We start from the raw sequence: 26,439 nt of genomic DNA on the forward strand, positions 1-26,439 counted from the left end.
GGCCAGTCAGACAATGAGATGTTGGAATAATCAGGATCCAATCAGTAATGAGAGGTCAAGCACATTTGACACCTTTTATTGGCTAACTAAAAAGATTACAATATGCAAGCTTTTGAGGCAACTCAGGCCCCTTCTTCAGGCAAGATGTCATCAATTAAGTGATATTATAGTAGTGTAGACATAGTTGGTAGCTTTGTACGTGCATGAAATACAAGTCAGGATAACAGTCTGAGGCACTGTGAAAAACAAGAACGTCCTAAAATGCATAATAATATCTCCTTTTATTAATAGAATGTGCAAACCAGCTTACCTGATGTACTCCTTACTCTTGTTTCTATGCTTCTTTAAATGGGAACGAGAGCCAGTTTATTGGTGGGGAGCCGCAGCAACACCCACAGTAAGTGAATTTAAATGAGTGTATCCAACACGCACCTGTTAAGGATGTGGGAGGATAATAGTGGATCGGGATAAGAAAACGTGCCGACACGGAGAGAATGTGCAAACTCGTCACAGACAGTGACTTTGCTAGATTTCTACACAGATTGCATCCACATTAAGAGAAAAAGGTGTCATGAAAAGTAAAGATTTTTTTATATGCTGTTACTGAAGTCAAAACCATTTCGGAATCATCATGACAACCAGTGGACTGCATGGCACTTGATAGCACTGGAGAGAAATGTTTGCAGCTGAAAGGACTAAAACGTCACCCTCACAGCTGGCAGAAAAGCAGTAGAATCACTTGGCACATATATATGACATGGCCAGGTCCTCAGTGAATTCTTTAATTATGAAAGTAATTGCAATCATATGCTTCAGTTGTAGGGGCGGATTTATTTCAGACTTTTGTGTGGGGGTACTTGAGAAAACAAACCAGTATGTGGAATAAAGAAAAATGTGAGACAGGGAATGTTTGTGTGTGTGTAATCTCACTGTGTGCATGTGCAAGTGTACCCTATAAGTGTTGGGTCCTGTCTTACCCCTCATAGTGCCAGGACAGGCCACATTCCCCACAAACCTGGACTGGATAAGTGGATACAGGGGAAGGACGGACGGACGGACAGATGGATGAATGGATTGGCGGGAGATTTGACATCATTTTTCTCTCTCGCTCTTCTCACACTCTGCTTGAAATGTGTGACTTTAATGTAAATTTAGTCTAATCTAGAACATAAGAACATAAGAAATTTGACAAATGAGAGGAGACTATTCAGTCCATCATGCCTGTTTGTTTAGCTAATAGCTAAGCTGTCTCAGTATCTCATCCAGATTCTCCTTAATGTATAAAGCTACATGTGTGTTTGTCTTGTCGACAGTTGCACACCTTTGAACCTATCTCATCAGTCTAAGCCAGATTTTGCCCAGATTCCCCAATGTTTCATTCCAAAGTTTTATTGAGTGACTGTACTTGCATTTTATTTTGGAAATTCTCCCAGGATGCATTTTTTGGGACTTGGCATAAAAATGCAAAGCTGCTACCCACCTTTGGTTTAGTCAATGGAATTTTGGCTTGGGACACCAGCACTTTATTTCACCCTCTGCCACACTGGGTACCCATGCTAGTTGGTGCGAAAATTTGCCTCACCAAACAGAAGATGTCCTTTTAAAGCTAAGGATGCCATTTATAGAAAACAGCATTTCACTCTGCATGTGTTTGAAGTTCTGCCTTTTCTAGGGTAATAGAAAGTTTAACAATGTGCAGCATTTCAAGTTGGGCAGTGTGTAGGCATCACGTGTATTAGAGCTGATGATAAGTTTGTGTGATGTCTAGGGTTATGTAGTATACTAGTACTAAGAAATTAAAAAAAACAAAAAACTTCTTTAAACAGTATAGCACCAACATTTTTGTATTTTTGGTATTAGAAGAAGACATCATCTTTCTAGTACTAACAACGCCCTCCCACCCCTGTAGACGTGATGGAGACTTCATGGGGGATCGCAGAACGCTTTGATACAATTGAGACTTAATGGGGAGTACACTGGACTTGAAAAGAGGGAACTGGCATGAAGTGTGACAATGGCACAGTGCATCAGGAAGACTGGAGTAAGGCAAGGGGGTGTCTGGAGTTACGTCTTATTGGCTTTGGAACCGGTACTGAGGTTCAAAAGCTGGTATTGATGCTGAAATTAATTCTGATCCAACACTAGCAGTGTCCATAACTTATTGTGCTCATTATCTCCTCGTTCTTGGTGTGCCTGCCTCCAGGTAACACTTGAGTGTTTGTATGTGTCTGGTTCAGGGGTCTGCAAAGTCAGTGGTGGAGTTGCCGTAGTGACAGCAGGCCAATTGCAGATCTTATTTAATTTTATGGCTTGTTAGTGTTTTCCTTCTGCCATGTCAGGTCATTCATATATTGTAGATTTTTATCTTTCCAATGTTTTCATCCCAATGATTTGTAGCCTGAAGTAGATTAATAATTGTCTTTTTTCACTTTTTTCTTTCTTCAGTTACCTTCTAAATATTTTATCAAACCAGAATAATACACACAGGTGGAAACTGAAACAATTTGCTGGAGAACTGCTGGTTCCTTTGTCATCATATTGCTAATGTGATCAATGTTTAAGAAATTAAGGGTGGGCAACCTTAACATGCGAGACCACTAAAATAAAGCATAAAAATGTGGCCTGAGCAATAACTGACTTCTCATTAAGAAACTGAGTTGGAACAAAAACTTGCAGCTACTCTGGCTCTCCAGGATGAATGTTGCAAGCCCCTGATCTAATGAATTTGTACTATGTATGCGATTCATTTATTTTATATACAGTATATGTATACATTTGTTTTTTTGTTTCCTTGTCTTTTATTTGAAATGTTAGCTGTGTATGATAATGATTTTTAGAATGAGCAGTCCCATAAATTATTTTTCAGTTTATACCTTTTCAATTAATTATTTGAGTCCACCCTCTGCTTAGGCAGTTCACAAAGGTTCTGCAAATAAATCAAGCTAACTTTCTTCAAAGTACAAAATGGAAAAAAATTAGACATTCAGTAATTTCATAAAAGATTTTATATATATATATAAATGTTATAACATTTCAATATTGTTAAGAGTGTACATTTAAATACCAGAAGCATTCTCACTCCGGTTTAAAGATTCTGATCTTTGCACTTTGTATTGATACTTTGGTTGCTGTGGATTGTCTTCTGGACCAATCGTTTTCACTATTTTTGCACTTTTGAGCTTTTCTATGTATTTGTTTATTTTTGTAAAAAAAAAATCTTTGATTTAATAAGATTTTCTGTTTGCCCTTTTTATATATGCTTTGGGTTTTTGGTTATCCCTCTTCTTGTGGGGCTTTTATCTTATTTTTGTGTATTTCTAGTTGTTTTAACAGCTCCCCCTTTTTGGGCCTGTTCCAGCTGAAAGCAGCAGGTAAAATTAGGGGTCTGGAGTTCAGATAAGCCTCTGTGTTGGCAGATAGATTAGAATTCTGGTCTGCTCCGTTGCTTGTTTTTGGTGGTCTCATGGCCTTTTTGCTATTGTGGAAACTCCACAGCATAACAAATGTCAGTGACGTTTAAGTGGAAAGTGTCATTTTGTATGATAGTTAGTGTGCTAAAGATGTGTATGTTGAAATTCTTTTTTAAGGCGGCCTTCAAAGGTTTGTGTATTTTGAAATGCCAAGTGGGCGAAAATCGGCGAAGTGTGGGCACATACTGATCATCAGAGTTTAAGAAAATATTTTACAGAGAGGCACAATTTCTTGCTAGTTTTAGGTTTTCAATCAAGTGGTGACAGTGGTTGAAAGTCTGGAAAAAGACCCAAGTTGAGTAGTGGCTGGTGTGAATGGGGCTGCTGGGCCACGGTATCACGAGATGTCTCATTTCACCTCCCGCACTTCGGCAGACAGCTGATACGGCCCAGTAAGCTGCAGCATGCTGACACCACCTGTCTTGAGGATCTGGCAGTTTCATGGCTGCTTTGGCTTCCCCAGTGTCTCTGAGGAGCAGTGTCAAAAGGTGGAACTCGAGGATCAAATGTGTAGCAAAGCTAAGCCCGTTTTAAAAGTACTTGCGAAGCAAAGATTTGCATCCCGGAGTCTGTCTTTTGTCATTTCATGTCTGTTCAGAATACACTGTGAGCAAATACTGTATCAAACATCATTTTAACAAGTATGCAGTGAACTATCCAGAATGACAGCTGCCATTCAGTAATTTCTTACTCAAGCTTTTCTTCAGTCCATCCGTGTTCGGAATCAAATTTTTCCAAAAGTCCTGGCCGAATCGGGGCACAAGGCAGAAGCTAAACCTGGATGGATGTGCACTACATCATAGGAGGAACTCCTAATCCAAAGAAGAGTCCTCTTTCTCAGAATGGCAATGCAAAGTGTATGCTGGGAGAGTAGGGGGCTTGAGAGAAAGGAATGGTGGCACACAAACCCTTCTGGAAGATCTTTCAATGCTTCAGTCGTCCTATTGCAAGTGTGTACACAATGAAGAGCACCACACAAAAATTAATGGAATCGAAATGCTAGCCATCACGTGAGCACCCTAAATGTGTTGTGACCCATTATGTGCTGGCATTCTCATCTGCCTTGTTGTCTCATTATTCCCACTGATCATGACTTCACTTCTCCATGCTTCTTAGATGGATGAACCAGAGTTCAGTATTCCTGTAATTAGAAACAGCCTGGAATTCCTTATCAGTTGAGCAGTTTGCTGTTTGACGAACTCGGAGCACAACTGTAATGAATTCCAGAAGACACTGTAGCTCTGTTCGGTCAGGATTGACAACCTTTTGTTAGGAACATTTCCTTTTTATTTGATTTGATGTATTTGGTTCATCCCCGAGGGGAAATTGTCATTTCACATGACCTTTGGAGGTCATAGCACCGGGTCAGCCATTGTACAGTGTCCCTTGACTAATTTTCAGGTTAAGGGTTTGGCTCAAGAGCCCAGCAGTGTAAGATCCCTTCTGGCAGTGACGGGACTTGAACAGGCAACGTTCCAGGTTCAGATCCAATACTCTGCCCATTTGACATTTGGGCTACTAGAACTAACATATTTGGACAAGTAAAGTGTGTGCTGGACTGTTCCGGCAAAAGACTATAAATCATGCTTTTATGCATATTTGGCCTTTTAGTGATAACGTAACCTTCCTGCTTAAGAACAACCAACTGTGAACATAGAATGATTTGTCTTCATTGTTTGAATTAAATGCTCATCAATTCATATAGCTAACGGTCTATTTTCATTGTGGATTTATTTATTTCAAATCAATTTAGTTTATTTTTGTATAGTACTCTCCCTGCATACTTAAATACACAGGAACCTCATTTTGTTGGAATGCCACAGTGGTTACCATATCTACTTTTAGAGCTGTAGGCTCCAGGAACTGTCTGAGTGACATCTGCATCGCCTCCCTGTGTTCATGTAGGCTTAGTCAGCTGGCATCTTTAAATTGCGAGTCCTACTGTGTACTTGTGCCCAATCCATGGCTGTTTCCTGTTTCTCTTACTTAACCTTGTATTGGAATGATTGCTTTCCTTCTTCCCCCCGTGAGTCTCTGATCTTGTAGCGCTTTGTGCTTGTCTGTTTAGAGAGCATTAAATAAAATGATGTTTCTTTGCTTTCCTCACTTCTTTGTAATTTCACTGTCTATTCTTGCACTGTTCGTCACAGAGATGAGATAAAAGTACACGTAGATTTTAGTCATAAATTCTCTGTCACTCACACCCAGTGCCAAATATTTCTTTCTTTGTACCTTTAGGCATAGGTGCAGGTCTAATGACAATGCTAAGGTTTCTAGCACTTTTAATTTTCTCAGCTGCCACATCTGGCATCAGTCACACAGGAAACCGGGTGGGGTTTGTACTATTGGACCAGGTCGAGAATGCCACATCTATCATGATAACAAATGTAGGCATCTGAGCTGCTGTCATAGCTGTGTGGAGTGAGTCACACCCATGATGGTTTCAGTTTCACTACGATCCCCGAACGGATGGTGGTCTGGATATGGGGAGTCTGCCATGTAGGTAGGCTAAAGTACATGTGGATGTAATTTCACTTATGCTTATAAATAAGCATAATTTAGTATAATAGACTTTCTGTTACAGACCAAAAGTATTATAGTTTCAGTTACACCCTTAAATAGCTCATTCTTGGCTCTGGAAATTAAAATTAGAAATCATCCGTGCACTGCATGACGCTACACTCGGTGCCACAACTGAATTTGGTTTCAGTTGAACTGTGGTTTGGAAACATGAGGTCACCAGTGATGTTATGCCAGGTCTACTACTCATTCTCAGTCTTGCCTCCCTAACGTACGTAGTTTGAGTCACACCTGACCTGAAAACTGAGGGTCTTTTATGCACTTACACTACTGTAAGTCTAGGGGCAATTTCCTTCACATTTTGAAAATTAGACTAAGTATGGTTGAAGTTACATTCATAAAAAGCATGTGGTTTTGGTCTCATTCTAGTGTGGAAATTGGAAATATCAGGGTGCTGAGTGAAGTTCTGCTTATTGCCACAAATGTATTTGCTTTCAATCTAGCAGTCTGGGAGATGGCCATGTGGTCCCGCTAGGGGTGTGCGATATTGGCAAGAAATTATATCTCGATATTTTACGGGACTTTCACGATAATGGTAATTAGACAAGATTTTCCATCCTTTAAAAATGTGCTTGTAAAAGTCTTATTGATCTTGTTAGTAGGATACGAATTGTAGCTTACTACTGAGATTAATGGAAACAACAGCTAAGGAAAACAAATCTTCTTTACTTACTTAAACGTGAAGTAAAATAACACAAAAACATTAGACTTACCAGTTAAAGTATTGCTGAGATTAACCAGTGCAAGTACGAGTAAAGCATTTCAAACTGGCCTACAGGATTTACATAAAAAAATTGCACTAAGACCAACAAAACTATTATAATGAGAGCACTTACCTTAATGTAAACATGATTTGAATCCAAAGGGAAACAAATACTAATCATAATTGAACTACAGGGCATGAACATTACAGTCCGGATACACATAAACTGCTCTGCTGTAAGGTGAATTGTGCAGCATACCAGCAAGAACGAAAATTCTAACATACTGTACTAGAGTATGAAAATCCAAAGTATCGTCAAATACTACACAGGGAAAAAAAGTATTTGTAAACAGTTGTGTCATATATTGCACAAAGATTAAAAAAAATAATAATAACCTAATAACATTTTTAAACAAATTATTAACTTCAAGTTCTGTCCAATATTGCACAAAGATACTGTATATATATATATATATATATATATAATATATATATATATATATATATATATATATATATATATAAATAAAACAGTTGTAAAATTCTACTGAGGAAACTTCAAGTAGTCTGACAGAATCACCAGTCTGTTCCCAGCATGTGACTCCAGAGCAGCACGGTTACCTGTTACAACATTTCCTCCGGTGCTGAAAACCTTCTGAGAGGGGCTGCTTGAGGCAGGGATGCACAGGTACTTTTATGTAAACTTCCCCAATTTGGGAAAATGTGCTTCTTGTGTTTTCCACAAGTCAAGCGGATTTATATAACTGTCCACATCAGGTATCATCGAGTAGCTCTTGATCTCTTTTTCAGTGGCCGTATGCAGACAGTCGGCGTCTCTGAATTCCTGAGTTTTTTCTTTTTTTCCGTTGAAATAGCTGCCTAAAGACTTCCTGCATTGTGTCATTACCTGCTTTAATTTCTGCAGCCATAGGACGAGCTGAAGCAGTTCAGGGGCCTGGAGCCGGCTGTCTTTCTCTGTCACCATAAGCATGAGTTCTGTCATAGCTGCTGTTGTAATGGCTTGATCCTGTCGTTATTATTGTAGCCGTTTTGTTTAAATGAGCTGTTAACGTGTTGTTACATCATTATAGTTCGTGGGCTTTCAATGAGTTTAACACCTACAGAAGACAGCAGAAAGAAACTCATTTTAAAATGTATACTAATTTAATATTTGGAGCTTACATAGCATTTTATTAACTGGTCATTTAGGGAAGAAAACGAAGAAGTGCTTTGGCAGATCGAGTAAATCTCCCTGCAGCGGCAAACAGGATGGGGTGACAAACTCCAAGCTGCCCCCATCTAACTATGCAAACACAGGTAGCGTTACATGGTCGGGTCTGAAATCCTGACCCCACCCATGTATATACACGCCCCTCTGAGCTGTGCACCTTACTCCTCTGAACTCCGCCTCCACCTCATCCCGCGACCCGCAGTGAGGACCTTCTCCACCTATGTGCTTGCTTTCTGCACATGCACTAGTCGATCCTGTTAGGTTACATGAGACAGTGTATGTGTCGACTCTCAGGGTGTGTTTTTGATTGTTTTTTTGCAATTTGGTAATTTCAGCTTGCACATCGTTAAAGCAACAATTAAGATATTATTGTAGATTATACATATCGGACACTCCTAGGTCACTCTGTGATGGGCCTTAAATCAATATTATGACTACACTGCCATTGGACATGGTTTGATTCACATCTTAGTCGTATCCAAAAATGAATACAATAAAAGTCATTTTTCATGCCTGACAGTGTCTGCTTTACTTTTGAAGTTTTGTTCATTTGGAAACTAAACAAAAAGATTGTAAGTAAATAATCGATGTAGTTGTAACAAAAGATTTTGCTTTTGTGGCATTAAACTCTTGTCTGTTTTTTCACTTGTCTTGTATTTTTATGTTCACTGATCCAGTGGGAATGCTAAACCCTTAATTAATTACTAAATGTAGATTGAACAGTATCCATTAGAAGTACTAGAGTTTCTTGGGTAGAATAAATACTAATAAAAGGTTTAATGTATTATGGTTTTGTTTAAAAGAGAATATTAACCTTCATTCAAGTGTGAGGGTCTTATTCATATGCTTTTTAAAGATTTTTTTAACATTTTTTTTCCACCCTAAACTTCCTGTTTTTGGATATGATAAGGGAGGTGACGGGAGGCAGTAAATAGGATCAAACGCAATGAAAGCCATGTTTCATGCATAGTAGTGTTTACTTGTAAACTTTTGTACATTTGAAAAACTGTAAATTTTAAAATTTTATCTATATACAGTATATATAAAATCCAACGTCTGTCTGTCTGCTTTTCACGAGAGAACTACTTAGCGGATTTAGATTGGGTTTCTTTCTATAATTTCCTGAAACATTCCAGTTGATTTTGTGACTTCTCTCATTGTGCTAAAAATCATAGTTTGCTTGCAGGAGCGATTATATTCATACTAATGCAAGACAGAGGCTACGGGCTGAGGGGAGGGGGAAGCGCGACGTCAGGAGTGGGGAGCCGGGCAGAGTTCTCCTCGCTGTTTTGTTTCAATACTATAAGGGCGGAGCCGCGGGGGAGGCTAGTGTGTGTGTGTGTATATATATAAAAGTGAAATATACAACAAGTTGGGGTCCCAACCAGGCTTCCCTTATTTAATGGTTGTTTGTAGAATTTATACGTCAGATTTGTTGTCTCTGAGAATACAGCCATTGTTATGGAGAATAGTGTTCCTCTCGACTGCTCTTGGCTATCTGAGAGCTATTTCCTCTGTTGGTCCTTTTTTGTTTCTCACAAACAGGTAAAGGTATAGTTAGGTGGCAGTGGAAGTGACATGTTTTGGGACTAGAAGGGATTTCCTCTATTCTACCACTGGAAATGGAAAATAGAGTTATAGTTTAACAACTCCTTCTCTAGTTTCACTGGTGTTCCAGAAACAAGTCACTCATACTATAATATACATTGTGGAAGTCAACCCCGACACAGACAGACACAGTGACACAAGTCCAAAAGCACACACTTTATTTCTTTTCCTTTTCACAACTCTCAGCACAATGCACAAATCACCGAATCAGTATTGCTCAGTGTCTTCTTCCATTCTCTTACTTTTCCTCTCTCTTTCTCTATTTCTCTTTCTTCTTCTGCTGCCTACACTCCTCTCTGCAAGCTTTGTCCTCCTCCTCTCGACACTGTCTCCTTGAATGGAGTGAGGCGGCCTCCTTTATTCTGCAACCGGAAGCACTCCAGGTGCTCCCTGATGCACACTTCCTGGTGTGGCGAAAGTGCTGTATGGGCACCCGGAAGTACTCTTAAGTGCTCCCAGATCCCCTTCTGGCAGCACTTCTGAGTGTGGCGAAAGTGGTGTAGTCCAGGCACCCCCTGACGGTGGCCATGGGCCCCAGCAGGGTTGAGCTACTAAGCTCCAAGCCCATTGCCCTGATGCAGTCCAGGGGGGTTGCCCTCTCATGCTTCGAATATGTCCTCTCTCCCGGACCTTCCATCACTGGGGTGTCCCGGCCGGACAAGGGTTCCAGTCGTCCGCCTCAACATATATATGTTTTTCCCTTGCGTGTATAGCTCTGAGGCTAAGGATCTGCGCTGGTATCTGGAAGGTTGCCAGTTCAAATTCTGCTACTACCAGAGGGGTTTCTACTCCACTGGGTCCTTAACCTGAAAATTGCTCCAGGAGCGCTGTGCTGTACAATGGCTGACCCTGCATCCTGACTTCCAAAGGTCAAGCAAAAAGATAATTTCTCCTTGGGATTAATAAATTATATCAAATTAAAAAATCAAAATCAAAATATTTGAAAATATATATTGTATATAATTGTATGACAAATGATGCATTGTGTGCATACTTCCTGTGTGTGTGTCTTTGTTGGTATTGTATCATTGTTACTTTTCTAAGGAGGCTTGCGCGTTATTGTACAATGTTCTTTGTGTACAATGTTCACAACAATGAACTTGAACTTATTCCACTAATGGGCCTTGTTTGAATTCTAAATAAAGAAAAAACTGCCACTTGGTTTAAAAAAATGATTCTTTTCTTTCTGTAGTGCTGTTGCTGTTGCTGGATATGATGTGGGTAATAAGTAAGTGCTGGCACTAAGTGGGATGAAATGCACTGAAAACCATATTTCATGCATGACAGTCTTTGATTTACTTTTGAACTTTTGTACATTAGGAAGGCAAACAAAATAGTAAAGCACTGGTAAATCACCAATGTAGTCAGAATAAAATGCTTACTTTTTACAGCTCACCAAACACAGCTAGAAGTGTTTTTGTTTCAATTGTTTTACCACAAGAAGAAAAGCTTACCAGAGTTGAAATGAATCCGCTATTTAAATTCCCAGATCATGAAGTGTCCCCTGCGGTGGGTTGGCACCCTGCCCGGGATTGGTTCCTGCCTTGTGCCCTGTGTTGGCTGGGATTGGCTCCAGCAGACCCCTGTGACCCTGTGTTCGGATTCAGCGGGTTGGATAATGGATGGATGGATGAAGTGTCCCAGTGGATGATTCTGGGATCAGTAGGCGGCTGTCCTCCCTCTTCTTTCTTATGATCAATTGTTTCATTCAGCTTTAAAATATATGAGAAAAGTAGGAACCAGTGGCAATGGGAGGCAAATAAAAAGCCTACTGACCACCTAGATTGTGACACTTCTGTCCCAGGACCTCGGCAGTGACTACAAGAGGTGGCTCAGCCGTTTTGGCTTCTCCTTTTGTTCCATCAGTCAGTGGTTTCAGGGGTCTCTGTTATGAGGTACACTATGGTGGGGCAGTCACATAACAAGAAGAGATGCTATCAGATCAATAGTCTGATCCTAAGGCTGGTTCTTGGCTAGACACTAATGTGGGTTGCCCAGAGGCAGGAGCAGAGAGAAGGATGTTGGTGAAGCTGCAGTCCATCATGAGCAGTGGCTCACCCTCGTCAGCTGTGGAGCACCTTCGGCATTAGGCTGATCCTACCTGGGGTACAAGTGGGCATTTAAAGTTGTCATTTTTGCAACATGTGTTGCTAGGCCGTGTTTTTCCTACCATTTTTCTATGTTACTTTTAAATAGATTATGGGCATTTATTTTCCCATTTAGTCAAGTGATGGTGAGCCAGTCGCAAGCTACAGTACCACGACTCAGAGTGGAGGGACTGTACAGACAGCTACTTTGGCCCAGGTGCTTCACCGGTTGCAGGCACCAGTTGAGAAAGTGGCAAAGAGAAAACACACAGAGGACATCTCAGTCCTAGTTTGCTAGTTGGAACACAGGAGACTCTGAAGTCAGCTGGAAGAAAGTTCTGTGGTTTGATAAGGCCAACTTTGAGCTTTTTGGCCATCAGACTAACTGACAAGTTTGGCATACACAACACATTATCAAAAACACTACCCCCACCATGCTTTAAGGTGGGGATGGTGCATCATGCTGTGGGGATGCTTCTATGAGGCAGACCCTGGAAGTCTTGTGAGGGTGAAGTGAATGGAGGGAAAAGCTGATGCAGTGTGCCTTGCGAGAAGATTGGTTTTCTAGCAGGAGAAGAGCCCAAGCATAAAGCCAAAGCTACACAGAAGTGGCTTAACAAGAACAATGTGAGTATCCTGGAGTGGCCCAGTTAGAGTCCCGATCTCAGTCCAATTTAGAATTTGTGGCTGGACCTGAAAAGGGTTGTTCATTCATGATCCCCATACACAGTAGAATTGGGAAAAAGTGCAGTGTTCAGATGTGCAAACATGATGGAGAGAGATGTGAGTACACACACTCAAGGCTGTCACGGCTGCCAACGATGCATCCACTAACTACCAACAATCAGTTATTTGTGTTTTGTATTTGTAATTAATTTAGACCACTTTGTAGAGATCTGTCTTCACCTTGACACAAAGAGTCTTTTTCTGTTCATCTTCTGTTGATCAATCTAAAAAAAAGCTGTGATTCAATGTGTAATAATAAAATGTGAAAACTTCTACGAGAACATAAACCATGATTTGCATGACTTGGGGGGGGGGGGGGGGGGGATTTTAAAAACAGAGAACTTGGACATTGAGAGAATGTGCAAACCTGACATAGGAAGCCAAGGACTTTGAAGGTGAATGGCATGTCATAATGTGAAGAGCACTATAGAGGGGTGGGCAAAATTAGGTTTACAGTCGTGAGAAGACAAGGCCGGCAATTGGAGCACTTAATGCGAGTGTACCTAAGTGCCATTATGACTTTCTTTTGAGTTAATAAAGTTAATAAAACTATTGTAATAATCATAACCTGCATATATTTTTCCATATGAACTATAAGCCTACATTTAAAGACTTAAAGACTGAAGAACAGTTGTAGACTACTAAGCACTGTTGTAAGTCGCTCTGGATAAGAGCGTCTGCTAAATGTTGTAAATGTAAATGTAAATTTGCCCACTCCTGTATATAAAAGTTTTATTTAATGTTAATATCTGTTTCAAACAAAGAGACTTTAATTTTGTAATCATTCCGATCCATTCATCCAACCATCCATTTTCCAACCCGCTGAATCCGAACACAGGGTCACGGGGGTCTGCTGGAGCCAATCCCAGCCAACACAGGGCACAAGGCAGGAACCAATCCCGGGCAGGGTGCCAACCCACCGCAGGACACACACAAACACACCCACACATCAAGCACACACTAGGGCCAATTTAGAGTCTCCAATCCACCTAACTTGCATGTCTTTGGACTGTGGGCCTGTCTTTGTAAATGATCAGAAACATTTGGAGACTTGTGAACTATGTCAATAATCTGTGGTGCCTTTGAATGTGAGCAGCTGTATTCCATTGTCATAAAAGGAGCCCAGCCTGAATAGACACGACATAATACACTGAGGCATTGTCAAACCCGCTTAATCCAGTTTGGTGGTCTAAGGCAGGGTAGCCCACTCGCACACACACTCACACTCATGTGTGGCCAGTTTAGCACCCCCAATTAAAAGAAAGGTAGAAGCAGTTTGCAAGTGCTGACCTGTTTAATATTGCCGTTAAAGTTATTGTTGCGTTTTTCGCCAGTTTTGCCGTGTCTTGTGAAAAGCAAATGAAATGAATGGATGTCTATGATATGATTAGAGCTTCTGAAAATTTTGACAGTTGGTGGTGTTGGAAAATTGATTTGCCAAGATGATAATTTTAAAGCTTGAAAGACTCATTGATAGGGATAATCGCAGAGGACGCACTGGCTTTTCAAAGCGACACAGATAACCTTTTGTGAAAATGAAAGGAGTTAATTGCCTTCCTGTTTTGGAAATGTACAAGATGGGCTTTAGCGAAGGAGACCCTATGGAGTGAGTGCCGAACTCAGGATGAATGTGATGAGGCTGGCTGCTGTATCCTTAAATGAGGTTTGGGTCCTCATTTGAAACTCTTTTATTAAGAGTTTACATGTGGACATGCATGGAAGAGGATGTTTAAAGCACAGAGGATAATGAAAAACAAGTTATAAACTGTAGGTATAACAGCATAATGTTCAAGTGCATTTGGGGACTCAGTTAACTGTTTTGAAAGGGAGAGCATTGGTAATGTTTTTATCTGCTTCATCAATGACAGAGACATCACATATTTTTTTGTTAAATATTTTCATTACAGTGAGTCATATTCAGAAATAATAGTGATGATAGAATGTAATTGCATATATTAGTAGAGTACAGAAAATGCATGTTTTTAATAGAATTTTACAATATCATGTACTTCAAAAATGGGCCTGTTTGCAGCAGAAAAATAGCTTCATCAACAGTCGATTCCAACTCAAGTGATAAAATAATTGCTCTGATTTGTGTCTTGTTGTTAGGTGTTGGTGGTGGAGTGTCTGTGGCTAATTGTAGATTTCTTAAGCATAAAATGTTGGAAAAAAGTGGCCAGTGGAGATTTAAAATCTGCACCGAAGTCTCAAGCTAAAATTGTTTCCTGCAGCAGACAATGATGTATAGCAGGTCATAGTGGTGCCTTGCTGGTAAATTATAGTGTCAGTTTAATATTGAACTATTATAATCTGCAAATGATGCAGCCGTGAGTTTGCTACAGAAGAGCGGTGTCCACTTCTGATTCTCTAGGGCCGCAGTGACTGCAGGGTTTCTTTCCTGGCACTTTCTTCATCAGTGACCAATTTCTGCAGTTAGTTGATTTATTTTCCCTTCATTTTAATTGCCTTGTGCTGCTGCTGGAGTATGTGAATTTCCCCTTGGGGATTAATAATCAATCTATCTATCTATCTATCTATCTATCTATCTATCTATCTATCTATCTATCTATCTATCTATCTATCTATCTATCTATCTATCTATCTATCTATCTATCTATCTATCTATCTGTCTGTCTGTCTGTCTGTCTGTCTGTCTGTCGTTTTTAAGACACGGTCCTCTGAATTGCTTATTTTTTCCTTAAGTGGCAACCAAGTAAAAATGACGTGTGAAGTGAGCCGACAGATGACCAGCTAAGTCAGGGCCTCAAACTCTTAAGTGAAGGCCGATTGGTAATTTATCCTCTTATTTAATTCCATGGTTTGTCTGCTGTGGAAGGATGAAAGCACCGACATTTCCAAAACTGTTGATTTTCTTTTTTCTTTGTTTTGTGGACCTGAGCAGATCAACATTTCTGAGACCTTCACCTTTCTTTATTGTGAGATATTTTACAGTGTGTTGACTTGTTTTTTTATCTCATTATTGGCTGACTGCTCATTAAGGAAAAAGAAACAATTAAGGGGACACATCTTAAATAGTACAGTAAGTCGGTTAAAATTAAGGTAAAAGAAGTGAATTAGCAGCAAAACTGATTACTAATTAGGAAAATGGTTTGAATGAAAACCTGACACGACCGTGCTCACCCACCCAGAAATGGAGTTGGACCCCCCTCTTTTAGAGTAAATGCCAAGTACAGTGTGTGTTTTGTTCTCTCAATGCATCATGGATTACAGAGTCACACTTGCGGGATAAGTTAATTGACTTTTTGTTTTCCTTGTTTGTAATTTTTTATTTTTATGGGTGTGAAGATCATTCATCTGACCTGGTGCAACTTGAAGCAGCAGAACAAGTGAGCTGATGGAGGAAAATCTCAGCCTGGTGTTTCATCGACTTTTATTGCCAATTTTTTTTTTGTCTCTGTCAGAAAGCTTACACTGGACAACAAATTCTTGCAAAAGTTCTGCTTCCTGAAAAATGTTTGGTGATTATGATAGACAACTTCAAACTGAACACAAATATAACACATTAATTGTATCACATAGTAGTTTGGAGAAACATAAAATGAATTTGGATGAATTTAGTGTGTTTAATCACTTAATGATGCTGACACATTGCATTAGTTTAATTGAGGTAACAAAGTTTGCTGCTGATTTTCATTTGCTCTCGCCATTTGATGCACCTTGTTTCAGTGTCCGACAATAGTCAGCCAGCATGAATGGTTATCTGGTAATCTGTTTAATATGCGATTTAAAGTTTAGGTCAGAGTCAGTGATTACCCCTAAATTCTTTACCTCCGCTTTGACTTTTCAAACTAAGGGATCAAGTTAATTTCTAATGCCTTCACTATATCCATGTTTGCCAATTACCAAGATATCTGTTTTTACCATATTTAGTTTGAGAAAGTTACTACTTATCAATCAGAAATACTGCTAAGACATTGGATCAGAGAGCCCAGAGCATTGAGGTCATCAGGCAGCTGGGTGTTGTCTGCATAGCTGTAGTAGCTCACCTTGTGTTTTGAGATAATCTGACCCAATGGAACATGTACACTGAAAAGAGCAGCGGGCCTAGGATAGATCCTTGTGGAACATCCATCCATCCATTATCCAACCCGCTGAATCCGAACACAGGGTCACGGGGGTCTGCTGGAGCCAATCCCAGCCAACACAGGGCACAAGGCAGGAACCAGTCCCAGGCAGGGTGCCAACCCACCGCAGTCCTTGTGGAACACCATATAGAATATCATGGGTCTCCAAAGTACAATCACCACAACTAACAAAGAATTGTCTACCTGTTCAGTAAGACTGCAGTCAATTTAATATGCTTCCAGAGAGGACCACTCACCATCTTAAGATGATTTATAAGAACACTGTGGTCTATGGTGTCAAATGCCCCACTCCAAGTCTAAGAGAACAAGAACAGATATATGGACTCTGTCCACATTAACCTGCAAGTCATTTACTACTTAATTTAACCAGTGCAGTTTCTGTACTATGGTCTGTTCTAATATCAGACTGAAACATGTCAAGAATACTGTAGAATGTTTAATCAAGCAATCATTAAGCTGCTTAATAACTACCTTTTCTAGAATGTTACATAAGAAAGGCAGGTTACAGCGAGAAGCCTAGCAAAATTACACCTTTTATTGGCTAACTAAAAAGATTACAATGTGTAAGCTTGGATATTGTAATCTTTTTAGTTAGCCCATAAAAGATGTCATTTTGCTTGACTTGTCGTTGCATCCATAAGGCTAACACGGTACAACACCCTACTGCGAAAGGCAGGTTAGAAATTGGTCTAGACAGAGAATAGAGAAGACAGAGAAGTCAAGATTATTTTTCTTGAGCAGGGGTTTAACAATTGCAGTCTTTAGACAGTCAGGGAAGACCCCCGTATCTAGTGATGAGTTCACTATGTCAAGTACACTATCAGTAAGGTCTTTCACATCTTACAGAATGTGTTTCTGTTTTAGAACAGACAGTTCAAATTTTTGCCAGTGCTTTTTAAAAGGGAGTTTATGTGAATTCTAAAACAATTGTACTGACTGCTCTGTTTGAGATATCTCAACATAAATTGAACTTTCATGGCAAAATTTCTTAGTAAATAAGAAATTTATTAAACAAGAGGAGACGCTTCAGTGCATCAGGCTTGTTTGTTTAGCTTAAACGTAGGCTGTCCCAACATCTCATCCAGATACTTGGTAGGCTGTTAGGGTTTCTGTTTCAACTTCATGACTCTGTAGTTTTTTTCACATTCCTACAACTCTTTGAGTAAAGAAGTGCTTCCTGGCTTCAGTCCTAAATGCACTTCCCCTCTAATTTCCACTGTTGCCCTCAAGTGTGTGATTCCCCATTTTTTAAAGAATTTTTGCTGATCTATTTGGTCAGTGTCTTTGAGAATTTTGAAGATACGTCCGTATGCATTCTCCTCTGCTTGAGGCTAAAAGAATAAGTGTGCTAAGTTCCAACAGAATCGGTGTACCTTGGAGCCAAGTTGGTTCGAGAAGACAGATGGACAGACATGCCAATGACGACAGTAGGTGGTTCACATTTTATGTGAATGTACGTAACAATTGCAGGGCTTCAAACTCACTTGACAATGACCCTATATCTGTAATCACAGCTCATAAAGGGTTAACAAATTTGATCGATTTCCAGGCATTCATTCACCTGCATTGCCTGCATTTTTGCTTGGCACCCTCCCCCACCGTAACCTATCATCAAGGGGGGAGGAGAGAAAGCTTTAGATTTGTGAAAAATTTTGATCTCTGGTTTTCGACGGATCTCGATGTTTTAGGGTCCTCTGACACCGAACACATTGATATCTCGTTAATGGGCGTGTGTCTGTCTTTGTGCCACAGTTTCTTGAGAATGGTCTACAGCTAAAATGGCTGGATGGAAAATTACCAAACTTGAAACTTAAGTTTATTATGAGATGATGATGTGCTGATTAGTTTTTGAGCCAAATTGTGCAAGAGAAAGAGGGACTCTAGAAGAATCCTCAAATACTGTAATTCTGCCATTTAATTATGAATTCTTCTCGTCAATTGCTATCCTAATTAAATATTTTATGATCAGAAAGATTAGCAACAGAGCGCTAAATAATTACTGAAATGTTATAGAATAGTTTGGTTAACTTGCTTCCTAGGGTGCAAAGCCTACTGACGCTCACGTCCAATTTTTTTTTCTTGTTAAAAATGGACATCAGCAAGGGTGAAAGGGAAGGTCTACAGGACGGTAATGAGACCAGCTATATGATATGGATTGGAGACGGTGGCAATAACTAGAAAGCAGGAGAAAGAGGTGGAGGTGGCAGAGTTAAAGATGCTAAGATTTGCATTGGGTGTGACGAGGATGGATAGGATAAGAAATGAGGACATTAGAGGCAAGATTGCGTTGGTTTGGACATGTGCAGAGGAGAGATGCTGGGTATATTGGGAAAAGGATGCTATGGATGGAGCTGCCAGGGAAGAGGAAAAGTGGAAGACCTAAGAGGAGTTTTATGGATGTGGTGAGAGAGGACATGCAGGTGATGAGTATAATAGAACAAGATGCAGAGGACAAAAAGATATGGAAGAAGATGATCTGCTGTGGCAACACCTAATGGGAGCAGCCGAAAGAAGAAGAAGAAAGAAGAAGTTAAAAATGGCCATGCTGAGTTGTATTTTAGTGGCCATCCAGTTTATGATCTGATGATGTTGTTTTGGTGCTGTACTTGTAATGGCAGCTGCTTGTAGGTCCAGAGAATGTGTAATATGGTTTTATATTTCAATTAGATTTTAGTTTCAAAGATTTAGATTAGGTATAGGTGAAGGAGTCCACATGTGGTACATTCCTTACGTCTTAAACAGTCCATTGTGCAGATCCTTGCGTGTCTTTCTAATCAATGGTGTTCATGCTCTACTAATGGGAACACTGATTTCTTTTTGTTGAATTATTTACAGTAATTCAGCTAATCCTATTGAATTGATTTTTACACGTCATTGACTTTCTCATGTATTTAATAGTGCTGCCAATTTGCTGAAGAAACTGGTTAACTTGAACAGAAGTGATGGACCTGATCAAATCAATATAAAGAACGACTGGGTAAAATGCTTCATATGCAGCCTTCACCTTTCACTGCCTGGAAACACCTCTGAGACCCCCTGCAAGCTTTGGTCACATCCTTGGGGCAGGGTATCACGTTACAGAGTTTGGTCTTTCATTCCTGTTCCTGGCAAATGAAGAGTCAGAGTAGATTTCAAGGAGGCTGTATGGTGGCCTTCTCCTTTGTTTGGCAGTAACACTTCTGTTTTAGTCTTCTCATTTATTCCCATCTTTTATCATATTGTTCTTGCTTGCAGCTGTCCAAAATGAGCTTCACTGGCGGTCTTGCAGATGTAGATTGCACATTTTCAGATCACAATGGATTTAAACTTGTTCCTTTCGGCTTTGCACCAGTTTCTTCCCGGAGATGCAAAAAAAAAAAAAAAATGACTGTATTTGTGTTTTTTTTTATTGTAACACATGGTTTCAAACTATAAACCACCAGTTTTCCTCAATTTTCAGGCCTGTTACAAGAAGAAAACAACAGCTGGTGTTAGTAAGATAAATGGAAACATCTTCCATCTGTCTAAATTAGAGATTTCATTATTTCCTTGTTTTACTGGAAAAAAAAAAGAATTCTGTGATCATAAGTTATCTTTATCTATATTCTGCTGTGAGGAACTAGGCACACAAATAAAAAATGGTTTAAGAAATATGAAGGGACCCTGTTTAGGTTTACCTTTGTTTTCCTGTGTTAGCTGCCTGGATAGTTGTCAGGGGCTGGTTTTGGGCCCACCATGCACTTTGATACCCAGAAACCTGCAAAGACCACACAAACCCCCTGCAATTCATCAATTTAAGACAGCAGGACTAAAAGCAAGCTTTATAGCGTAGTACAGTGCGATGCACAATGCTGAAAAGAATGAATTCCATTAATCTGTCTGTCTAGTGTCATGTCCATTAGGAATTGCGCAGAACCAAGCTGGAATGTCCACCTGGGAACTGAAATGTGCCTAAACTAGAATGTACATCTTGGAAAGCAAGGCCCCGGCATGGTTGTGGAAGTCACTGTGCACACTTATGTTTGCTTACACTGGACTAATTTAGAGTCTTTCATTAACTTAATTGATTATTTTTACTTTCTGCAAGAAAAAGCGGCATATTCAGAGGGAAAGCCTGGGCAGACACAGGGAGAAAGAACAAATTTCACACAGATATCTCCTGGGCTTAGCAGATAAGGACAGTTGAGCTGTGGGGGTACTGAGTGCCGTACCACCTGACTTTCAGTATACACTGTGATTTAAAAAGAAATGAACGCTTTAAAAAGTGTATTACGCATGTAGAAATGCAGCAAGTGGTGGAGTTACCTATCATTTTTTTCCAGATTTTTGGCACTTGAGAAAATGATTTAAGCTGTCATTGTTTCTGTGTCCACCACCGATGGTGATGTGTTACATGGGGTCTGGGATGGAACAGACAACAGAATTGATATGCGACATTAGGGGCACATATAAAGCATTTGTTAGATGAAGAAAAAAATGAGAGGTACTTTACTAAATGCTTTACATTATATGTTCATACAATAATCTTGAAAGTGTTCATTCACTCAGTTCAGTTTATTTTGATATAGGCAGCAGACACACACCGGTATAAATCCAGAGCACTTTACATGCCCACAAGTATTAACTCAATCATTTTGCATCCCTACTTACAGTATTAACAGGCGGAGTGGTGGCTCTGAGGCTAAGGATCTGCGCTGGTATCCCGAAGGTTGCCGGTTCGAATCCCTGTCACTGCCAAAAGAGATCCTACTCTGCTGGGCCCTTGAGCAAGGCCCTTAACCTGTAATTGCTCCAGGGGGCGCTGTACAATGGCTGACCCTGCGCTCTGACACCAAGGGGTATGCGAAAAAACTAACAAACACTGTTGTAAGTCGCTCTGGATAAGAGCATCTGCTAAATGATGTAAATGTAAATGTATTATAGGAGCTGCAGGGGCATTTAAAACATCATGTAATATTCTCAAACCCACTTAATTAAATTCAGGGTCACAGGGGTCTGGAGATTTCATTGCTTGCAACATAAGGTACAATGAAGGTGCCAATCCTGGAAAAGGTGCCAGTCTATTGCAGGGCTCACACATGCACACTCCCACCATCACATTCACATGAGGCCACTTTAGATAGATAGATCAATAGATATGAAAGGCTCTATATGTTTGATAGATAGGGTATGACACAAAGAATTACACCAGACATCATAAAAGTTTGGGGCAGCCACCCGTATAATATAACCTTGCTGCAAATGTAGTCAATTTTCAGAGTTGTTCACAAGACCGTTTACGGCCATACCACCTTGAATACGCCCGATCTCGGAAGCTAAGCAGGGTCGGGCTCGGTTAGTACTTGGATGGGAGACCGCCTGGGAATACCGAGTGCTGTAAGCTTTAGGGCGGAGTGGTGGCTCTGAGGCTAAGGATCTGCGCTGGTATCCTGAAGGTTGCCAGTTCGAATCCCCGTCACTGCCAAAAGAGATCCTACTCTGCTGGGCCCTTGAGCAAGACCCTTAACCTGTAATTGCTCCAGGGGCACTGTACAATGGCTGACCCTGCGCTCTGACCCCAAGGGGTATGCGAAAACTAACAAATTTGTAATACGAGAAATCGTATAAGACGAAATAAAGAACAAAAAAAAAAGAAGAAAAAAAAAAAAAAAAAGACCGAGTCCAAAACAGAACTGATTACAAGAGACAAAGATGGAGGCTTTTAAAGGCCCGTATAGGAAGTGATGTCATCAAAGGGGCCGGAATCGGAAGTGATGTCTTCTGATGCGCCGGAACCTTGCAGGATTTTGCGGGAAAGGTCTGTAGGGAACTGAGACAGACAGCGCACTCCGCCGCCCCCTGGTCGGATGTTTTATGACAATTACTCAGGCCCTTTAGCTGCCTCCTACTCACACGTGTGTGACAGCTACTACTTGTTTTCATTTAAACAAAACATGATCTCTATCCATGGTTGCATTTTCATTTTTTTACCTAAGTGTCTATCAAGAATAAAACGCCCCAAAACACACTTGGCGTGGACATTCGCCTACACAGGGCATAAGCGCATCGGTGAAAAAAATCCTTCAAGGGATGGTAATGCAGCCAGCCACAGGATTTATCGCAAAACTGTAGCACCTGTTAAGTTATTTTCCTTTTACGCATGCATGCAGCATTCAAACTGTACAAAAAGCAATTAAGATGCATACAGGTAAGCAACACTGCGAGTGCAACTCCTATGTTTCTGCTATTTTAGAATATGGTTTTCTTCCGTGAAGGGTGAGCAATCAGGGAATAAGATTCTGTATTTTCAGAAGTTTACGGCTCTTACAAAAGTCTCAGTTCAAAAAGCTCAAGTATAGTGGACAAAAGGCAAAAGAAACAAGACTAATGTCAGCATTTTTAAATTAAAATGTAATAGTGTGGATGGAACCATAGACAGATCGATAGAATTGACATTGAATTGAATAAGAAAACTAATGGCTTGGCTAAAGATGAGAGCAGTGACGGTGAGGTATCATAAAGGCGCACTGCCATAGGTATGAAGGAGCCCCAGTAGCATTTCTTGACAAACTTCTGCTGACTTTTTGGTTGGCTAAAAAGTCCTCAATGGTGGTGTGTCAGATAGAGGATAATAACAACATTTATTTCTATAGCACATATTTTTATACAAAGAATATAGCTCAAAGTGCTTTCTTTACATGATGAAGAAAGAGAATAAAGACAAAATAAATAAGAATTAAAATTAGGGAACACTAATTAACATAGAATAAAAGTAAGGTCCGATGGCCAGGGAGGACAGAAAAAAACAAAAAAAAAAAACTCCAGCGGGCTGGAGAAAAAAATAAAATCTGCAGGAGTTCTGAGGCCACAAGACCACCCAGTCCCCTCTAGGCATTCTACCTAACATAAATGACCTCAATCAGTTCTTATTGTATTCAGGGTTCTCATGGAAGAATTTGATGATGACGGTCATGTGGACTTCTGGCCTTTAATCCATCAATGTAGGGACATCACGGTGCTTTAGGATGAGCAGCATTGTTCACGGTGGCCATCTAACCACTGCACACCACTCTGCAGCCCTGCATTTACATTAGCGTAGTTAAAAGAAAGAAAAACACAATATACCATTTAGCAACGAACAAAGACAATACATAGAAATATTAAATTGTGCTTTACATTGCAATAAATAAATGAAAAGGTATGAATACTTAAAACCTAACTGGAGCTGGCCTCCTCTTGTATCATACTGTACTCTATCCATCCATTTACTAACAATATATTCTTAAATTTGTCCACAGTTAACTCTTAACTGCAATAAGCAGAGCCTGTCATGTATGCATTAGGCACCATCCTTGAATGGGAACCCAGACGGTCACCAGATCTACTCATACACTACACACTCACACACACACGAGCCCACTTTAATTAACATTTTGAGTTAAAGGAATATTCCACCCAGAAATTATTTATTTTTTAATTCGTTGCCTACCTTGTGTTGTTAATAATGATGAATGAGTACATTTTTTAATCTTACGTTTTCATGGAGAATGGAAATCACAAATTTTCTTATACAATGTGCATAATTGGGGAATGGCAGGAGCAAATGCTAAACGACAGCAAACATCCACGACAGAATCTCTAGCGACTCGTGTTACGTGATCCATGTGTCCGTTATCTAGTCGAATCTTCACAACTAGTGATGAGTGAACCCTGCTAAATTCACTTGACCTCGAGTTTGTCAAATTTCGTGGGAATGTTCAGGAACTTAGCAGAACTCTGTGAAATGCATTGAAGTCAATGGAGAAGGAGAACTGAACTAGTTTGTAGTAAATTATCATGGTACAGTGGTCTTTTAAATGTTCCTGATGGCTATGCTTGACCTATTATTGTACCCAAAAAATGTGACCTGTGCTGTGAGATAGCAATGCTTGTCACTGTGCCTTCCCAGATATCAAATTCATAGAGTTAAATATCAGAAAAGTAAACTTGCTTGCAGACAGGAAGCATTATTTCGCCAAGGTCTGCCCTTTACAGATTTGATAGCAGGCACTCATCTCTCTCAAACAGAAAGGTACAGTTTGATTTTTCTTTTCCCACAACACCTTTGCTCGCTTGTTGCAACTGCTATCAGATAAACACATACTAAAGCTGTGGATTCTTCACTCCCTCCTGTTTGTATGAACTGCACAGCAGTCTGGGTAATACTCTTAAAGGTGTTAGGCTCAGTATTTCATCCAGGTCACATACAAGTCTGTACAAAAAAACATGAATACACTAAAACATTTCCAGATTCCTCCTTTCTGTGTGCATTTTGTGTTTAAATGTTGTCAATAAGTGGACGCTTGAGGGAGCTGTTGCCCCGTGAAACCCAACGGACAGATGCAGACACCAGTTTAAAAGCACCAAGAAGTATTTTAATTTTTTTCAATATAGTGCCTCTAAAGCACCACATCCACCACAATACACAAATAATCAATAATACAATTGTTTTCCTCCTCTCCTCCCAGCAGCTCTGTCACACTCCCTCCCAACTCCGGCTCTGCTTGCTTGATCTGTCATAGTCCTTTATATAGTCCTTGACCTCAGAAGTGCTCCTGTCCTTCTGTCCATGTGGTTTAATTAGCACTTCTGGGTCAGATGAAGACTTGTATTTTTCTTCAGCCCGGAAGTACTTCTGTTTTTCCGTCCCCGTGACTTGGGAGTATTTCCGGGCTATAGGGAAAATAAAAATCTCCACGTTTCCCTTCAGTGTCACACGGCGGCACCCACGGCACCCAGCAGGGCTGTGAAGCTGAACTCCATCTCCCATGGTGCTGTGCGGGAATCTGGGGCACCTCTATGCTGCAGGGGAGACACCATCTAGCATCCTGGATATGTCGGCCAAGATGAGCTGCCGGCCATCTATCACAATGTATTTTGCTAATTTCTGGCCCACTACTAAGATTACCATAATGTGACATTGGCTGCTATGGATCTGTGATGTCACGCTGGTCTTGCAAAGCATGATGGGGCCCTGGAAGAAAAAAGTTTGAATTTGCAGGAAAATATTCAGTGAACATAGTTAGCATTGAACATCCCATATTTGCTGTAAAAAACACTTTATCGAGTTTCGCGGATCAACACCACTCACAGAATCCAAAACACATGTAGCTTTTGCTAAGAAAATACTTCCAGGAAAGGACAGTAGTACATGAACGTTAAGCAAGTTCAAGTAAATTCAAGCTTTTGGACTGAAAACAGAGCTCTTGACCTATGAATAGGGAGGCAGAGTCTTCAGTTTAAAAGCTCAAAAAAACTTTTGTTTTTTTACATTTTTGGGGGGAGTACTCCTTTAACTTCACTTCACACTCACCCTTTTGGAAGGTGGGAGGAGAACTGGACTACCTGCAGAAGAACTCCTGAGTGAGGAGCTATGGGGCTGGGGCTATGTCGTACTACTAGGCAGCAGCACTACCCACAAGGCCACTTTCTCATCCGCCTATTTAATCCCCCCAACTTTTGGGTCTATGTTGTTATATAATAACATAAAAAGCCTATTGACATATTTTGTAAACCCCCTGGAGCACCACAGTTGCCCTTGCCAAGCTTTAAAACACAGCTCTTTGCTTTTGTGCCCATTTAGACTTAAAATACTGAGAGTTTAGTGGCTTCTAGGCATCCTTCTTTGCCTTTGTCTCCTCCCACATTTCATTTGAACTTGACTGTGACTACAGATAAGACGGATGCTTTCTTGAGCAGAATCTGCGCCTTGTCCAGTTTCCTCTAGTTGTCTCCCAACGCCCTGTTGCTTTCAGCGTAATGAGCTCTGTTCACATCGAAGAATTCCCATGAAACACTGAGACCTAGTGTGTAACACTGATTTCTCTGTACCTTCTACTGGCAGCCGTAAAATCTTGCTGACGCTTGTGCCGAGCCTCTGAAAGCACCTTTATGTAGCCAGCAGTATATAATTAGCCTACAGCAGGAGTTT

At 40.3% G+C, this 26,439-nt stretch overlaps 1 protein-coding gene and 1 pseudogene across 1 annotated transcript in view; both read left to right on the plus strand.

Moving 5' to 3' along the window:
- The window catches only part of LOC114664544 (mannosyl-oligosaccharide 1,2-alpha-mannosidase IA), a 560,924-nt gene that overhangs the window by 118,653 nt on the left and 415,832 nt on the right, over nt 1-26,439 (plus strand).
- On the plus strand, nt 21,765-21,873 carry LOC114665483 (uncharacterized; annotated as a pseudogene).

Source organism: Erpetoichthys calabaricus, chromosome 14 (assembly GCF_900747795.2).
Source record: "Erpetoichthys calabaricus chromosome 14, fErpCal1.3, whole genome shotgun sequence".
NCBI lineage: Eukaryota > Metazoa > Chordata > Cladistia > Polypteriformes > Polypteridae > Erpetoichthys > Erpetoichthys calabaricus.